We start from the raw sequence: 18,323 nt of genomic DNA on the forward strand, positions 1-18,323 counted from the left end.
CTCCAGCCAGAAATTGCAAATTATTATGATTCCTGTATTGTTCCTGCCTATGTATGTAAAAAGTCTAACAGCCTGATTCATGGAATTATGTGCTGCGAAAACGCAGATTTGCACGACTTTCTGGCCGAAAATCCCCATACTTTAAACAGGGATTTTCGGCCAGAAAGTAGCGCACATCTGCGTTTTCGGCACACATAATTCCATGTATATAACAATGCTTTATGTTGTAACACCGCCTATCAGAAGCTTTAAGTGAACATTCCAAATCATTGCTAAAGATGTCTGTAACTACGCCGTGATACCCAAGGGTCTGGGCGTGTAACAAATGTAATAAATAAATCAAAACAAATTGAATTTTGATCTACCCAACATTTAACACACTTTGAGGCACAAGTGTCATGATCTCTGCTTCCAAAAGATCAGGACTTGCCCGACTCCCTTGGAAGCAGACCCATAACCCCGGTTCCGAGTGCCAGCCAGTCCCAATTGGGACCTTTTGGACCCTGTCCTGGCGCCAGTGGCACCAGGCTCATAAAGATGCCCAGTCCCAGCGCTGGAAGCGCCGGGCTCATAATGCTTGGGTGGACTTACCTGCAGCAGACCATGCTGCTTACTTACCTGCCAGTTGAGCCCCTGATCCTCTTCTGTTTGGGACTACTTTTCCTGTTGGGTGGGGCAGGAGCCACTCCCTAGGTTCAGAACACTGGAACTCTTCTGGAAAGCAGGAACTCTTTTCTCACCTAGGCGAGGCTGTGGAAGGAGACACCTAAGCACTACAGGAGGCTATTTAAACCACACCCGATGGATGAATCTTGCTTTGCGTTATTCTGCATTCTCTGCAGCAGAACGCTCATCGTGTCTTCTGCTTCTGATCCTGGGCCTAAGGGAACAAAGGCTTACCATCCTGGAATCCAGTCTTCAGCAGCACCTGTAAAGACAAAGAAAGAACAGGTTAGCACTACGGTCTTCAGTGGCAGCACATCTCTTACCTGGTCCATCGGCTGTCACCAACGCCTCGCGCTGCATTCCGGCATCTGAAAGACAAAGGTTTACCTACTCTTTGCATGCTCCGGAGGTCTTCGCACTGCATTCCGGCATCTGAAAGACAAAAGCTTACCAGCTCTTCGCACGCTCCGGAGGCCTTCGGCGCTGCATCCCGCATCTGAAAGACAAAAGAAGGTGCGTTTAAAGACATTGGGCAACTTTATTACTCACGTGCCATTACTCCTTCCCACGCCGAATCCAGTGGGTATTCCAGCACCCTTCAGCTTCTCTAAAGCTCCGAACTTGTACCTGCAAGATAAAAGGGACAGTTAGTGCGCATCGTGAAGCAGGCTACAAGCGCTTACTTACGTGCTTCCAGGCGCTTCTATTCCTCACGCGGGTTCGATCCTCGACTCTCATCAGCCCGCCATCGCCGGAACCCTGCAAAACAAGAGATATCATTACAAAAGACTTTTAAGACATTTGAAGTGCCCAGAACTTACCGTTCGTGCAGTTAACGACGGACAGCAGTCCTCTGAGGTCAAGAGGCCTGCACCCTTATCCAGTGAAGAAACTGGTTACGGCACCCTGCCCCGAGGCAGATGGAGAGCTCGGCGTTCACTTACCTAAGGTGAGGGCGTTAACCTTTGGGGTTCTACAGGAGAAGAGAAAGGGAAGAGGAGAGAGGCACCCAATAACCCCAGTTCATTAATCCCATATTTTCTATCTGCAGACATCTTACTCTTCGAGTCAGACATACAGTGCACAGAGGTCCAGCCCAAAGAGCCAACCGTGTGTTACACATCACCTTTGAAGATACGGCATTCACCCAGTCAAGACCGGCGCCTCTGCGGGAATCAGGTGAGCGTTACAGAACGCAAAGCCTACCGCAAAACTCCCACCCAGGCGCTATGGAAACCTCGGATACCGACCAGCTAGCCCAGTTACTTGGGGAACTAAGAGCAGAAGTGCATGCAGCCCGTCAGGAAACGAATGCTCTAAGAAGGGAACTGATTATTTCCAAGGAGCGAACAGACGATCTTGCTAGACAATTGCTACAGTCACAAGCCGGACAAACTCCGTTACCCGCATCAGGGGCAAATCTTCCTTCAACATCCTCTACGAACCCAGTGCAGATCAACCTACCTGGGAATGTACCTCTGGCTCCGCCCGAACGATTTTCTGGTGACCCAAAGAGGTTTGCAGTATTTATTAATCAGTGCCGGTTGCACTTCTTATGCCGGCCAGCAGCCTTTCCAACTGATCAAGCTAAGGTAGCTTTCGTGCTTTCGTACCTTAGTGGCAATGCGGCAGACTGGTCGATCCCTCTAGTTAATCAAGATGATCCGGTTCTCCATGATTTTCAAGCTTTCAAGCTCAGTATGGAAAAACTGTTTGCAAGACATTCACAGGGGCAGGCCTTGGACAATGAGCTCCTTTCATTGCGACAGGGTAATCAAGACCTTTTGGCTTATATTGCGTCTTTCAACAGACTGATAGTGGAAACTCGATGGCCTGAGGACAAAAGGATTACGCTGTTTTATAGAGGTCTACGTGGAGAGCTCAAAGATGTGTTAGCCCAAGTAGTGAATCCTCGCAAGACTGTTCGGACTATATTGACTTAGTCGTTCAAATTGACCACAGACTGCAGAACAGGAAGGCCGATCGTTCCAAGTTTGATGCTCGAGTATTTTCCAAACCACCAACTCCTACCAAAGGAGTAGACTCCGGGGAACCCATGCAAATAGGGGGCCTGAAAGGACCACTAACACAAAAGGAGCGGGAAAGGAGAAAACAGCTGCAATTATGCCTCTATTGCGGAAACTCGGGGCACTTTCTTCGAGACTGTCCGGTGAAACCAGCCAAGAAGGCAGTAGGAGCTGCAGTTACCAGGGTCACAAACTCTGAGCAGGGAAACGACCTCGCCCGACAAGAATAGAGGTCCTCTTGCCGAGCGTTAAAACCAGTTCCGTGACCTCGCATTTCGTGATACCTATGGTCCTCATTAGCCCTGAACATCCGGATCGATTACATGCGATTGAAGCTTACGTCGACAGCGGTGCCATCGGCAATTATGTGGATCATGAAATGGTTTTGAGGATGAATCTGACTCTTTGTCCAAAGGCTGTAAAGGACGTCATTACTACGGTGGATGGTATGGAGATAGCCTCCGGACCAGTAACGCATACCACCCAAGAAGTGACGCTAGTAAGTCAAGATGGACACTATGAGAAGATCGTGTTCGATGTGATCAAGGCCCCTCAGTTCCAGATTATTCTAGGAATTCCTTGGTTAGAGAAGCACAATCCTCAGATCGATTGGCGAGCAAGAACGGTTGAGTTTCCAGAATGTGTCTCTACTTGTCACCCTCGACCTGGTGTTGCACTGGCAGCAATTTCCTCGGAGGCTCCCCAGTTACCTCCTGAATACCTAGAATTCCAAGATGTTTTCCGGAAGGATCAGGCTAACTCTCTACCTCCTCATAGGTCTTATGACTGCCAGATAGACCTGATTCCTGGATCTACTCCTCCTTGTAGTAGAATTTATGCCCTCACCGAGCCTGAGAATCTTCACCTCCGACAATACCTGGATCAATACCTAGCGAATGGGTTTATTCGTCCTTCCAAGTCCCCTGCTTCCTCAGCTTTGTTCTTCGTTCCAAAAAAAGAAGGGGACCTTAGAACTTGTATAGATTATCGCGCCCTGAACCAGATCACCGTTAAGAATAGATATCCGTTACCTTTGATCCCTGAACTCCTGGACCAAGTCAGAAAAGCATGCATATATACAAAGCTGGATCTTAGAGGAGCCTACCACTTGGTACGAGTAAATGAGGGCGATGAATGGAAGACGGCCTTCCGCACCAAGTATGGGCTATTTGAATATCAGGTCATGCCCTTCGGACTTTGCAATGCCCCGGCCGCCTTTCAATATTTTATGAATGATGTCCTCAGAGAGCTCATAGATGTGTGTGTTGTTGTTTACATTGATGACATCCTCGTTTATTCTTCATCGGAAACTGAACATCGGAAACATGTGAAAATGGTCCTCGAGAGATTGCGTCAACACAAACTTTTCGCTAAGTTGGAAAAATGTGTTTTCAACGTGACTGAAGTTGAATTCTTGGGATTCATATTATCAGCTAGCGGAGTGTGTATGGATTCAAAGAAGGTCGATGCAATTCTCAAATGGCCATCGCCATCCTCCGTAAAAGGTGTTCAAAGCATGTTAGGCTTCGCTAACTTTTACCGCAGGTTTATCCCCGAATTCTCTCGAATAGTCCAGCCCATCACCGCCTTGTTAAAGAAAAAAAAACGTTTTGAATGGTCTACCGAGGCGGAACAAGCTTTCTAGAATTTGAAGACTAGATTTATCTCTGCACCGATCTTAAAACATCCTCGCCCAGAACTCCCCTACATCGTTGAAACTGATGCTTCAAGCCTTGCCATGGGGGCAGTTCTATCACAAAAGGACCCAGTAACCAATCAGTTGCATCCCATGGCATTTTGGTCCCGCAAATTCTCGCCTCCTGAAATCAATTACACTATTACTGATAAGGAACTTCTAGCTATCAAGTCCGCCTTTAAGGCTTGGCGGCATTATCTTCTGGGGGCCCGACACACCGTTACTGTGATTACAGATCACCGAAACCTGCAATATTTGAAAACCGCAAAAGCTCAATCCTCTAGGCAACTCCGTTGGGCACTATTCTTTGCCGAGTTTGACTTCATAATTACCTATCGACCTGGTACAAAAAACGGTAAAGCTGATGCCCTTTCTCGGATGGGAGTGGAAGAACTTTTGATCAATCCTAAACCTGTACCTATCATTCCCGAACAAAGAATTCTAGGTGTAATCGCCACACAATCCATAGAGGAAGTTAAGGATAAAGCCAGGCTACTGGTAACTCCAGCAGACATACAGAATTGGCATCTGCAGGGAAAGGACTTTACGGTGAAGGACAACCTATTATATTTCCAAGAACGGTTATACCTGCCCAGCACAGATTTACAGAAAAAGGTAATCTCTTGTTATCACGATTCTTTAATGGAAGGACATCCCGGTATGACCAAGACCTCGGAAAAGATCAAGCGCTACTTCTGGTGGCCGTCTTGGAAAAAAGATATCAGAGACTTTATAATGTCCTGTGGAGTATGCGCCCAAAACAAGAGTCAAAAGGAAAAACCAGCCGGCCTCTTACGCCCTATTGACATCCCACCTCGCCCTTGGCATACGCTTTCTATGGACTTCATCACCGATCTACCTCCATGCTCCGGATACAATACGATCCTAGTAATCGTGGACCTATTCTCCAAGATGGCGCATTTCATTCCACTCAAAGGCTTACCAACAGCAGCAACTCTGGCCCGAGAATTTCTTGAAAACATCGTCCGACTGCACCGTTTTCCTTCAGTTCTCATTTCGGATCGAGGTAGTCAATTTATTTCTCATTTTTGGCGAAGTTGCTGTCGGTCGGCTCAAATTGATGTGAGACTTTCGACCAGCCACCACCCTCAAACCGACGGACAAACCGAGAGGACCAATCAAACTCTGGAACAGTATTTGCACTGCATGCTACAACAAACTGAAAAAACTTGGAAAGATATCCTTTGGATAGCCGAATATGCCTACAATAACTCTGTCCACTCGGGAACTGGGAAGACCCCGTTTTTTCTTTTATACGGTAGTCACCCTCGAACCTCGGAGTTGGATCCACTCCAAGATCTTGGAACACCAGCAGTAGACCACCTGCATTCTACAATCACCCAAGCCTTTAAGGAAGCCGTTTCTCACCTTCAAAGGGCTAAAGAACAATACAAGAAAGGAGCAGACCAACATCGGAAGGAAGCCCCCCAATATCAAGTAGGAGATCAAGTCTGGTTATCCACCAAATATCTACCTCTAAAAGGACCACGCACATTCAACCCAAGATACCTTGGTCCCTATTCCATCACTACCATAGTAAATCCAGTAGCGGTCAAGTTGGACTTGCCCCCTCACATGAAGATACATCCGGTCTTCCACGTCTCTCTATTAAAACCTGTGCAACCTCAAACCCGACTAACTAAATCTCCAAAACCTATTCTAGTTGATGGAGAACTCGAGTTTGAAGTCAAAAGCATCCTGGATTCCAAGATCTCCAAATCTAAACTATTTTACCCGATTGACTGGAAAGGCTACGGTCCCCAAGAAAGATCCTGGGAACCTGCAGAATATGTCCACGCTACTCGTCTAATCAAAAGATTTCATCGAACATTTCCTAACAAGCCCAAACCCCCTGAGAAGCCCGGTTTGGGAGGGGCCTTGAGGGGGGGTGCTGTCATGATCTCTGCTTCCAAAAGATCAGGACTTGCCCGACTCCCTTGGAAGCAGACCCATAACCCCGGTTCCGAGTGCCAGCCAGTCCCAATTGGAACCTTTTGGACCCTGTCCTGGCGCCAGTGGCACCAGGCTCATAAAGATGCCCAGTCCCAGCGCTGGAAGCGCCGGGCTCATAATGCTTGGGTGGACTTACCTGCAGCAGACCATGCTGCTTACTTACCTGCCAGTTGAGCCCCTGATCCTCTTCTGTTTGGGACTACTTTTCCTGTTGGGTGGGACAGGAGCCACTCCCTAGGTTCAGAACACTGGAACTCTTCTGGAAAGCAGGAACTCTTTTCTCACCTAGGCGAGGCTGTGGAAGGAGACCCCTAAGCACTACAGGAGGCTATTTAAACCACACCCGATGGATGAATCTTGCTTTGGTTATTCTGCATTCTCTGCAGCAGAACGCTCATCGTGTCTTCCGCTTCTGATCCTGGGCCTAAGGGAACAAAGGCTTACCATCCTGGAATCCAGTCTTCAGCAGCACCTGTAAAGACAAAGAAAGAACAGGTTAGCACTACGGTCTTCAGTGGCAGCGCATCTCTTACCTGGTCCATCGGCTGTCACCAACACCTCGCGCTGCATTCCGGCATCTGAAAGACAAAGGTTTACCTACTCTTTGCATGCTCCGGAGGTCTTCGCACTGCATTCCGGCATCTGAAAGACAAAAGCTTACCAGCTCTTCGCACGCTCCGGAGGCCTTCGGCGCTGCATCCCGCATCTGAAAGACAAAAGAAGGTGCGTTTAAAGACATTGGGCAACTTTATTACTCACGTGCCATTACTCCTTCCCACGCCGAATCCAGTGGGTATTCCAGCACCCTTCAGCTTCTCTAAAGCTCCGAACTTGTACCTGCAAGATAAAAGGGACAGTTAGTGCGCATCGTGAAGCAGGCTACAAGCGCTTACTTACGTGCTTCCAGGCGCTTCTATTCCTCACGCGGGTTCGATCCTCAACTCTCATCAGCCCGCCATCCGCCATCGCCGGAACCCTGCAAAACAAGAGATATCATTACAAAAGACTTTTAAGACATTTGAAGTGCCCAGAACTTACCGTTCGTGCAGTTAACGACGGACAGCAGTCCTCTGAGGTCAAGAGGCCTGCACCCTTATCCAGTGAAGAAACTGGTTACGGCACCCTGCCCCGAGGCAGATGGAGAGCTCGGCGTTCACTTACTTAAGGTGAGGGCGTTAACCTTTGGGGTTCTACAGGAGAAGAGAAAGGGAAGAGGAGAGAGGCACCCAATAACCCCAGTTCATTAATCCCATATTTTCTATCTGCAGACATCTTACTCTTCGAGTCAGACATACAGTGCACAGAGGTCCAGCCCAAAGAGCCAACCGTGTGTTACACATCACCTTTGAAGATACGGCATTCACCCAGTCAAGACCGGCGCCTCTGCGGGAATCAGGTGAGTGTTACAACAAGTCGAAACTCTGGGTTGGAATAAGCAATTTGCGAATATTCGTTGGAAAAAAGAGATACAGGGTATTTTTCTTCGCAAAGTTTTCTATTAAATCAACCTTGTACGTATTTGACGAAGTCTCGTTTTTTGGCTTTAAAAAGATTGATCCTCTACCTCTGTCCTAATCTGCTGCCTATATTAGAGTATGTAGGAGTATGGAAGAACAATCCCTATGAATTAAGACTTTGTCGTCTGTGCAGCACGGAAATTGAATCAAGTCGACACATACTAACAGGGTGTCCCAGGCTTACGTCTGTTCATTTCAAAGGGTATGGGAAATTCTATGTCAAGACCCAGAGGTTCGGATTATGCTTCTCTTGAACTTTACTAACTCGAGCAGCATAACAATAACAAAACCATTTGAACAATAAAGTAAGAAAAGCTACATGTTCCATGAAAATCGAGTCTTTAGTAGTTCTCTTATTATTGGTCCTTAAACAAACATGTGACCTTATTCCACCAATAGTCCATTAGCACATCCATAAATGTGTCCATCATCCTAAAATCCTCCTCTTTCTTTGCTGCTCGGGCAGCCAGTTACGTACCAATGTTGCTTATGTATATATTTTTTTAATTGAACAGTTGATGTGTTATTATATATTTAAAAGCAGCGCGAGGGTGAGGGACTATTTGCGCGAGCCCAGCGAGTTAAGTAATTAAGGAAGAGAATATCCACAAGGTATTTAATTACAAATCTTTGCGATCCGCCGGTCATTAGGCTCTGAGGAAGGAGACAGAACTGGCATTAGGGGGCAGAGTAGACACGGCACTGGAAAGGTGTTTTCGCGAAGACGTATTTCCGCCACACCCCCATTGCATGGCAAGCCGTCTCTACATTGCTCGCCGCAGCATCCAGAGAGTCAATCTCTCATTTCAAAAGATTATTTCCCTCAGCCCGACAGCATTTAGTTGCCGGTAAGGCTGGGACTAGAGCCCAGTACGTACATCAACAGTCAAAGCGGGGAGCTCCAGTCGGAGCAGGACATTTTGGCGCGGCCGGTTCGGCGCGGGATAACTTGGCGTGGCCGGTTCGGAGCAGGAGCCGGTTCGGCACGGCAGGTTTGGCGCAGGAGCCGGTTCGGCGCAGCAGCCCGCGCCGAACTGGCCACACATAAATGTCCTGCGAGTTCTTCATGCAGGCACCACAGCCACGCAGACTACACAGCCGGGCCCGCCAAGGTGGGGGCTGTGCTGCTCGCAGCAACCTGCTCCGAGCAGCACAGCCCCCACCCTCGTGAGCCCGGCAGAACTAATCTGCCCTGTGCGCCGCACACCAGTGCACATCGCCTGCTGTTTAGGGAAACGTTCAGTGCAGTGCACTGAAAGTGCGAGTTCCACTTCATCCCACACTATTTTAAAATGAAACCGCTCTAGAACAGTTTCATTTTAAAATAGAGTGGGATGAGGTTGAAACTCGCACTTTTCCCTAAACAGCAGGCGATGTGCACTGGTGTGCGGCGCGGCAAAACATCCCAGCGCGAAACATCCCGTCGCCGAACTGGCCGCAGCGAATCGGCCCGTGCCGAACCGGCGCCGCCGAAACGGGGTGTACCGAGCTCCAGTTATTTGAGTTGCTTGATGTAGCGTAACATCGCCACCTAGTGGTGAAATAAAATAAGTGGTGAAATAAAATAAGTTGCATAAAAGCAACAAGTTAGGTTTGATTTCCCTGGGAGGACAGGTTGAAGGAAAAAGGGCAGAATTATATTTGAAGGCTAAAATGTTGCCTATATACCCTATGGGGCAAACTGTGGGAGAAGTGACACTCAAAAGATGTCACGTATGATGATCTTGTAATGACGACTTTCCGAGCAATAAACTGGTATCCACATTGGTCCATTAGGGGTGGATACCAATGCCTAAAAGCTTCATTTAAAGCTAGATTTGACCGGTACGGTTGGAATAAGAACTATGACCATAATGCCACCCCCCGTATCTAACGTGGTCCATGGATACAAGAGTCCCCAACAGTATATTTTACTGTGTCCTAATCCAGAATTATGCTGATTTATGCTGCGTCTTCATATTAATCAACTTCTGTTACTATCTGTATTGGGGTCAGAGTTGGGAATCCATTGGAAGACAGACATTGCCGTATTTGTAAGAACAAAGGTAGCTCAGAAACGTTGAAGCATTTATTTACGGAGTGCCCTAACCTGAGCACAGTATATATGTGCACTTACGAGAATTTAGTGTATAGTTATGACAACATTAAATTGGATGATTTCTGGGCCTAGTGTTTGAACTCTCCTACAGTTTCTGTACACATCGCACTATATAGGGCTTGGAATAGCAGAGTAAAGATGCTGCCCATTGGAACTGCATTATTGTAATTTCTATGTGAACCATTGGGTACTGAAATAGTGTCTGGATCAGATAATTGTTTGAATAACTGACTTAATGCCCCAAACACATTTTTGCAGTCAAAGGCTCCTATGGTAGGGAACTAGTGTCTGAACCAAAATGATTGACCACTTGACTTAGAAATATTCAGTATTGCTTTAACAATTGTAAAAGGACATTTTATATATGCATTTTTAATATATGAATTCTGTATGTATGATATCAATTTAGTGTATTAATTCACTGTTTGAATGCTTATATGCATTTTATGTGATTTAAGTAACTATTTGTAAAAAGTCAATTGACTAATTAAAGTAAAATTAATAAAATAACATTCTCATAAGGTATGGAGGAGCTCAGAGGGGCAGGTGCACATGGGACAGAGAAAGGGTGAAGAAAGAGAGCCCATAAGGTTAAACATTCCAAGAACCCCGCCGGGCACGCCTCGGAAAAAAGTGAAAAAAGCAGTGAAGTCCAAGAGGAGAATGAACAGTTGGCAAAACACATTCTGGAAGAGCTCAGGAAAGGATGACGAGTGGCAAGAGCAATCCTCTGAGGAGGTGGAAGTGATATCTTCATTTGGTGAAGAGGAATCTTCTAAGAAAAGAAAACAACAGAACTAGAGGAAGATGCCGGGGAGGATTTTGACCCGGATACACTAATAGACCTTGCGTTCGGTCGAGTGGGAGCTACAGGCGAAGATTGCCTCATATGTAAAGAAACGGCTGAGAACGCCTTTGTCAAAAGCGGCCGGGAACAAATTTAGGGTGGAATGCCCAAGACCACATCTCTAAGAGAGTATAGCAGAAACCACTGAAATAGATGAAAAGATGGGAACCTTTATGAGAAAGTATGCAAAGGACATATAAAAGGGGCTAGATATGTCCTGGCGGTAATGCCAGGACAAGATGCTAAACCTGGTGGGACCCCTCACCAAGATTTTGCAAATGGCAGCAGAGGCCAAAGAGAAAAACGAGGCGATAGACCCTACGATACTGACAGGATGGGCACAGAGGGCAGTCTGCCTTCTGGGAAATGCGAACAGTGCGCTCTTGACACAGAGGCACAAATCAGTCCTTGTTAAAATAGACCCCAAACTCAGTGAGCTTGCCACATCTGAAGCAGCGACAGCAGAGAAAGGAAATCTCTTTGGCGACTATTTTATAAAGGAGCTTACAAAATTCTCAAACTAGCCATTGACAGGGCACAAGCATCCCTAAAAGGGTGTTTGGGAAGCAAATTTTTTGGATGGGCTGGCAGAGGAAGGGGCCGCTCAGCCAGCCGTTATACACACCACAGGTCCTTCAATGACAGAAGTCACTGGAGACAAGATGACCAAAAACCCAACCCTTTCTTCCCATCGGGAGGATGAGGCTGCAGGCACCCAGAACTCCAGCAGCAGCTTAACTCTGGTGGGAACAGTGAGTTAGAGATCATGTATGATAGAGTGCCAGCAGTAAGCGGGAGACTGGAGCAACGCATAGAACCCTGGCACGATTTATCATCATACACCTGCGTCAAAAATACAGTTCAAGGGTTTCGGATAGATTTTCACTCCAACCCAATGCAAACAAGATGGCCAAATGAGTTGGTTCAGAACGCAGCAGACAGGGAACTACTAGAACTAGAAATTATAATATCAGTGATTATATCAGTGATCCGGGTGCCTGGTGTCGTTCCCTTTGGATGGCTTAATTCGGCCTGCACATGTCCACACATGAGTGTGGATGGATCCCTCTGCCAATGTCTATGACACTGGGGCTATTGCCGAGACCCACAGCACCGGGCCACTTGCCCGTTCAATGATGTTGAGGTCCAGTAGACCGCAGGGCTCCTCTTCAACTTGCTGCTGTATGTTGATGGGGATTCTCCTGTAGTGCTGGCCCCTCCTTGTCTGTGAAATCAATTAGGAACCTGAACAATGCTACCATGGGTAACTACATCTCCCAGAGTCCCTATTTTCAGGTTACCTACCCAAGTACTCCCAGTCATTCTTCTCCACATCCCACTATTATCATTTTCCAAACTCCCAGTTGACTGTGATAAAACACTGTAGTGTCCACAATCCTCACTACTCATTTCACGGACTTTACAAAACTGACCCATCCTAACTCACCACAACCCCTAGGACGAGGGATATCATTTCGTTTGGCACTTTTTCCCCAACCTGCCCAGCAGGATGTTTAGAAGCTCTTCCCCTCCCCTTTTCCGACAGGACTAGCACCAGAGCCGTTTACCTGACATGTCCCAATACAAGGGTCAGACAGAGTAAGGTAATTGACAATAACCACACACACCTGATGGCACTTTATCTTCGTCACAAGGATAAAAGGCGAAGCATGAGAGCACACTACGAGCAAGGCCAACCGGCCGAGGAAGCAGCTATTCCAGGATGGCAGTTCAAATGGAGAAGAAAGGCAGCGAAAGCTGAAAGAACGACAAGGAGGGAAGTGACACGCAAAGCCTCCAAAAAACGAAACATAAGACCGGGATTTACAGCTGACATGTGGAGTAACAGATGTCAATGGTGAATGGGGGCCTCCCGCATTGATAGTACAGGCGGGGAGGCATGCTGGCTACTGTGGTACCATCCTTGACTACAGAAGCAAGACAAGCCAACGGGTTCAGAACAGCCGGTGAGTCGGAGAAAGCTGATAGCAAACCGGACTGTGTTGAGCACAAGGTTGAAATCAGCAACATTATATGAATGCAAACAACTTGTGAACAAAGAACATGTGTGTGTTTGAACTTTTGGGAATGCCCAGAGAAGGACCAGCTGCAAAGTGGTCAGGCGCCACAGGAGTGCTCATTCGAAGGACTCTGGCTGGCACCCTTTTTTGTGTTGAAACTACAAGTACCAGAAGCCCCTAGGAAAGGGCAACATGTGGTGTCAAAGTGGTCCTAAAAGGGTCACATCAAATTCCTTGTACAATTGAACTTCTCTGACCCATTGCCAAGAGAAAGCTAGAGGAAGGGAAATCACCCTTTCTGATGAGATGAAGCAAATCATGAACTGTGTTAGAAATTCATGAACTGTGTTAAAGATAGCTATGTGAACCTGATGGAGGGATGCCAAGAGAAAAGCTAAGAGAAGTAAATCCTGCATTGTGATAAGGCAAAGTAAACTATGAAATTGGCAAATGTGAACACGGTTGAGGGATCCCTGCAAATTGGGGTGAAGCATGATACACCCAAGAACATTGTATTGATATTCAGAGTGAGAGGCTGTCGAGAACCCGACAGAGGGAGGCCCATGTTGCAAGAAGGATCAGAGCCTTGCGGAGGGAGATCCAAGGGGCGAAGAGCAATCGCCCAATGTGCAAGATCACGGAAAGAACTTTTGTTTGCTTGTTGTTTTTGGTCCAGCTGCCTTCCAAGGCAAGAGACTTTGTAGAAAAGAGACTTGGCCACTGAAGGTTTTGGTATCATTGAATGGAATTGTGAACCTCATGCTGGAGAGGCCCAGGTGTGTGCTGTGCTCAGGAGTCCTGCCTTGTCCCGTGCTTAAAACTTTGGGAAGGGAGACCCCAGCTATACCATCCTGACTTATCATTTTGGTAAACACTTCTTTCTTCTCTGGAGAACATTATCCCACACTATTTTGTAACTTAGCGGTAAGGATTGGCAATAGCTTTTCTTTAGTATAGGCCCTTTTTATTTGACAAGAAGCTACTAGGAGTGCCTTATTATAATTTGATGGTTGTAGCTTGCTCCCATCTTAGATTTAGGTTTAGATTAGGCCTTTTTCTCACCCATTTATACAGTTTAATAAACACCCTTAAACTGTGATCACTTGTATCTGTCTTTACTGTTGCCACCACAAGTTCCTTACACTTCACTCATGACACTCATGGTCGACCCAGTGTCAATAAGGAATTCTCAGGGAGTATTGAGGACTTGTATGGTTAGCATGGGACTGTGTGTCATATCATAACAGTGGAGCGCATGGAAATTAATTTATTGACGCATGTCTGTCTATTTCACATTCAGATCCAAGGCCTATGAATCAGATAGGGCCAAAGTTGGATTCCTCGTGTCTAATTTAGGGGGGGGTGCTCTGGCTTGATCGACCCCTCTGGTTACTTCACCCAATCCTGTGCTTTTGGATTATTCAGCTTTTGTACAATTGTTTATGGAAGGGTTTGAGAGACCAGAGGTATTATTCTCAGTCTATTAATCACTTTTGGATATCCGCCAGGGTACCTCTGACATTCTGACCTATGTCTCTAACTTTCAATGGATGGCCGTAGAAGCAGGTTGGCTGGAGTCTGCACAACAAACTATCTTTCGAAGAGGCCATAACGAGGACATCAAAGACGAGTTTTCCAGGGTGGCTAGGCCTACGTCTTTCCATGATCTGGTTTCCCTTTCCTTACAAGTGGAATTCTGCATCAGTGAGCGAAAGATAGAGTGTCAGAGAAACCGTATTTGTTCAGGTTTTGTGACCCCCCCCCCCCGTTCTACATCTGTGGAAGCTAAATCCTCTGAAGAACCCATGCAAGTTGGATCAGCTCGGGCCCTTTGACTCCCACAGAACGCAAGAGGCAAAGGGACTTGGGACTCTGCATGTACTGTGGCTCACAAACCCACCTTCTCGGGGATTGCCCGGAAGTACCCCCTCGATGTCAGGGAAACGATCCACCCCGGCCCTAACTGGGATCAAGGGTCGGGGTTGGCAGACAGATCCCTGCTAAATGACAGCAAGAACAGCTGATTAAGTTGACAACCTTTTGATGGTTTTTGATGTTTGTCTTTATCACCACCAGACCGGATCTATTGAAGTCATAGCCCTTCTGGACTGTGGAGCTTTTGTAAATTTCATTGACATCACATGGGCAGCCACTAAAACATATTAAGGGAAGATAAAACCAAACTTGTGTCAGTGGAGGATGTAGACGGTTCACATTTAGTTTCAGGACCCATAGTACAGCATACTCAACCTTTGCAGATGGAGATGTTCACCCATGAAGAGACACTTACTTTGATTTGATCCACAGTGCTCATTTACCCCTTATATTGGGCATACCTTGGCTACAAAAACACAATCCCTTGATTGATTGGAAGACGAATACTGTGTCATTTACTTTGGAGTATTGTTCCATAAGTTGTGATCCCAAGAACGCTCCGCAGGAGGAAGCTGTTCTCAATGTATCACTTACCTCAACCGCACTTGCTTCCATTAACTTGTGTATTCCAGTCAAGTACAAAGCCTTTTCGGATGAATTCGAAGACAGATTGCCTAAGGAACTAACACCACACCGCGCAGAAGACTGTTCCATTGATCTACTCCAAACACCTCTATACCAGTAAGCAGGATGTTTTCACTGTCACTATCAGAAATAGAAGCACTTAAAGAATACCTGACCAACAATCTGCAGAACGGATTGATCAGGGAATCCCGATCGGCGGCAGGTGCCTCCCTGTTCTTTATTCCTAAAAAGAAGACTAAACCACTAAGACCATGCATTGACTATCGATCCCAAAATGCAGTCACTATCAGAGATTGCTACCCCATGCCTTTAAGCATCCTAGAGGCGGTCCAAGGAGCCACTTTATTTACGAAGTTGGATTTAAGAGGAGCCTACCATCAGCTGAGCATCCGTGAGAGCGGTGAGTGGAAGACCGCTTTCAGAAACCCACTGGGCCACTTTGAATATCAAGTGGTGCCCTATGGTCTAGTCAATGCACCTGCTATTTTTCATCGTTTTATGGACAAGGTTTTCGCGGACATCCTATTTGGTTTGTTTATTGTATATCTGGACGATATATTGGTATTCTCTTCCTCCACCAACAGCCACGTCCAACAGGTTACCAAAGTCATTCGACGTCTACGACTATACAGTTTGAGTGCTAAACTAGAGAAATGTGTCTTTGAAACATCCTCAGTACCTTATCCAGGTTTCATCTGGTGTAAAGAAGGAGTTTGAATGGACCCTCAGAAGATGCAGGCCATTATGCAGTGGCCTACACTCCAATCAGTAAAAGACATCCAACGTTTCTTAGGACCCGCAAACTTTTACAGAAAGTTCATAAAGAATTTCTCCAATCTCGTTCTGCCCTTCACAGCATTACTCAAGAAAAAAAGTTTGCTTTCTTTGAAATAAAGACACATATCTTACATTTCAATTATTGAAGTTTAAATTCTGTTCGGCACCCATTCTTCTTCAACCGAATCAGAAGATGCCCTTCATAGTTGAGACTGATGTGTTGGCAGGCAACATTGGAGCCGTACTCCTTCAAATAGGTCTTGACCAAGAAGAACATCCTGTGCCATACTATTCACGCACTCTCACTTCCAGTGAGATTAACTACTCAGTTTTGGAAAAAGAACTCCTAGCCATCCGACAGGCTTGTCTTCGAGCGGCGTCATCTCTTACAGGGAGCTCTCTTACAGGGAGCACTCCATCTATTTGAGGTCTGGACGGACCACCGCAACCTGAGTGTCCTCCAACAGATGACCTGTCAAAATGCCTGACACGCCAGATGGGCATATTATTTCTCTCAATTCGACTTCTTTGTCACCTATATACCAGGAAATAATAACATTTTAGTGGACACACTTTCTAGAAGTAACGGAAATACTCCAGAGAAGCCACATATGCAAGAAGTCATGCTCACAGGCAAGAAATATATATTCGCAGTAAATGCCTTTCTGGAAGACGTACGAGAAGCATCTAGCGAAGCGGTACATTTATAGATGGTAAAACCCCCTTGTCATCATAGGAAAGAACAAGGCCTATACTTCTTGGAGAACAGATTGTACGTACCGTCTACAGAACTACAAAAAAAAGGTGTTATCCTGGTGTCATGATCTAAAAACCGCAGGCCATAAAGGTGCCACAATCAAATTGATCAACCGTTCCTTTTGGTGGCCATCCCTTAAAAAGGATGTGCAGAGTTACGTACTTACTTGTCCCACTTGTGCTCAGAGCAAATATTCTACAGCATGACCCATGGATCTTCTTCAACAAAAACCTCAACCTACCGGACCCTGGCTACAAGTTTCTACAGACTACCCCTCTCGAGAGGACATACTGCTATCCTGGTTACGGTTGACTCTTTCACAAAAATGGTGCATTTCTCTCCCTTACCAGGGATCCCTACTGCTGCTCAGAAGGCAGTGGTATTCCTGCAGGATATCGTCAGACTACATGGTTTACCTCAAGTAGTGACGTCGGACCGAGGATCCCAATTCACATCAATATTCTGGTCCACTCTATGTAGCCTCTTAAGTATTCGATGGACATTATCCTCAGGTTACCATCCTCAAGGAAACGCACAGACCGAATGATTAAAACACACACTTGAACAATACCTGAGATGTTTTACAAATAAAGAACAAGACAATTGGCTGAATTCACATATACCAATACCATCCACACAGCCACACGAATTAGCCCTTTTTTTTGCTCATACAGGTACCACCTCAAACACCTACCTCTATATGGCTCTCCTCCAAGGCTCCGACAGTTGATGCCCTAATAGATGAACTTTCTACAGCACACAAAGAAGCCTTGGTCAATCTGGAACTAAGCAAGAAAACAAACAAATTCTATGCAGACAGAAGCCGAAGAAGGATTACAGACTGGAGAGAAGGATCCATGATGTGGCTTTCCATGCGATAGCTGCCGAAGTGGGTTAGACCCTCAGAATTGTCTCACAGATATATCAGACCTTTCGAAGTGCTTTCTAAAGGCAACCCAGTGGCTTTCTGACTAAAACTCCCCAAAAGTCTCAGTAGACTCCATCCAGTGTTTCATGCCTCGTTACTCAAATCTTTTCTTTCTGTCCCCTGTCATCCCAGAAAAGGAAAGAGACTATGGGTCAAGGATACAATTCCTAATGAATATGAAGTGTCTTGAATCATTGATTCCAGATACCACTGAGGGACCCTCCAGTACCTGGTACATTGGAAAGGATTCTCTGAGGCAGAGAGGGCCTGGGAACCAGACCACAATATGCATGCTCCTGTCTTAATACAACAATATCATCGCAGACACCCCTAGAAATCAGGCAACCCCAAATTAAGAGGGGTAATACTGTCATATTGCAACAGTGGAGCATATGGAAATGTTGGCGAGTCAGCAAACGTGCCATTAGATTTCCCAGCAGAAGCGTTAGACGCAGTCTAGTCTTCTTCCAACATGGCCGCCCACACAATATCTGA

Source organism: Ambystoma mexicanum, chromosome 9 (genome assembly GCF_040938575.1).
Source record: "Ambystoma mexicanum isolate Mex_15411 chromosome 9, UKY_AmexF1_1, whole genome shotgun sequence".
Lineage (NCBI taxonomy): Eukaryota > Metazoa > Chordata > Amphibia > Caudata > Ambystomatidae > Ambystoma > Ambystoma mexicanum.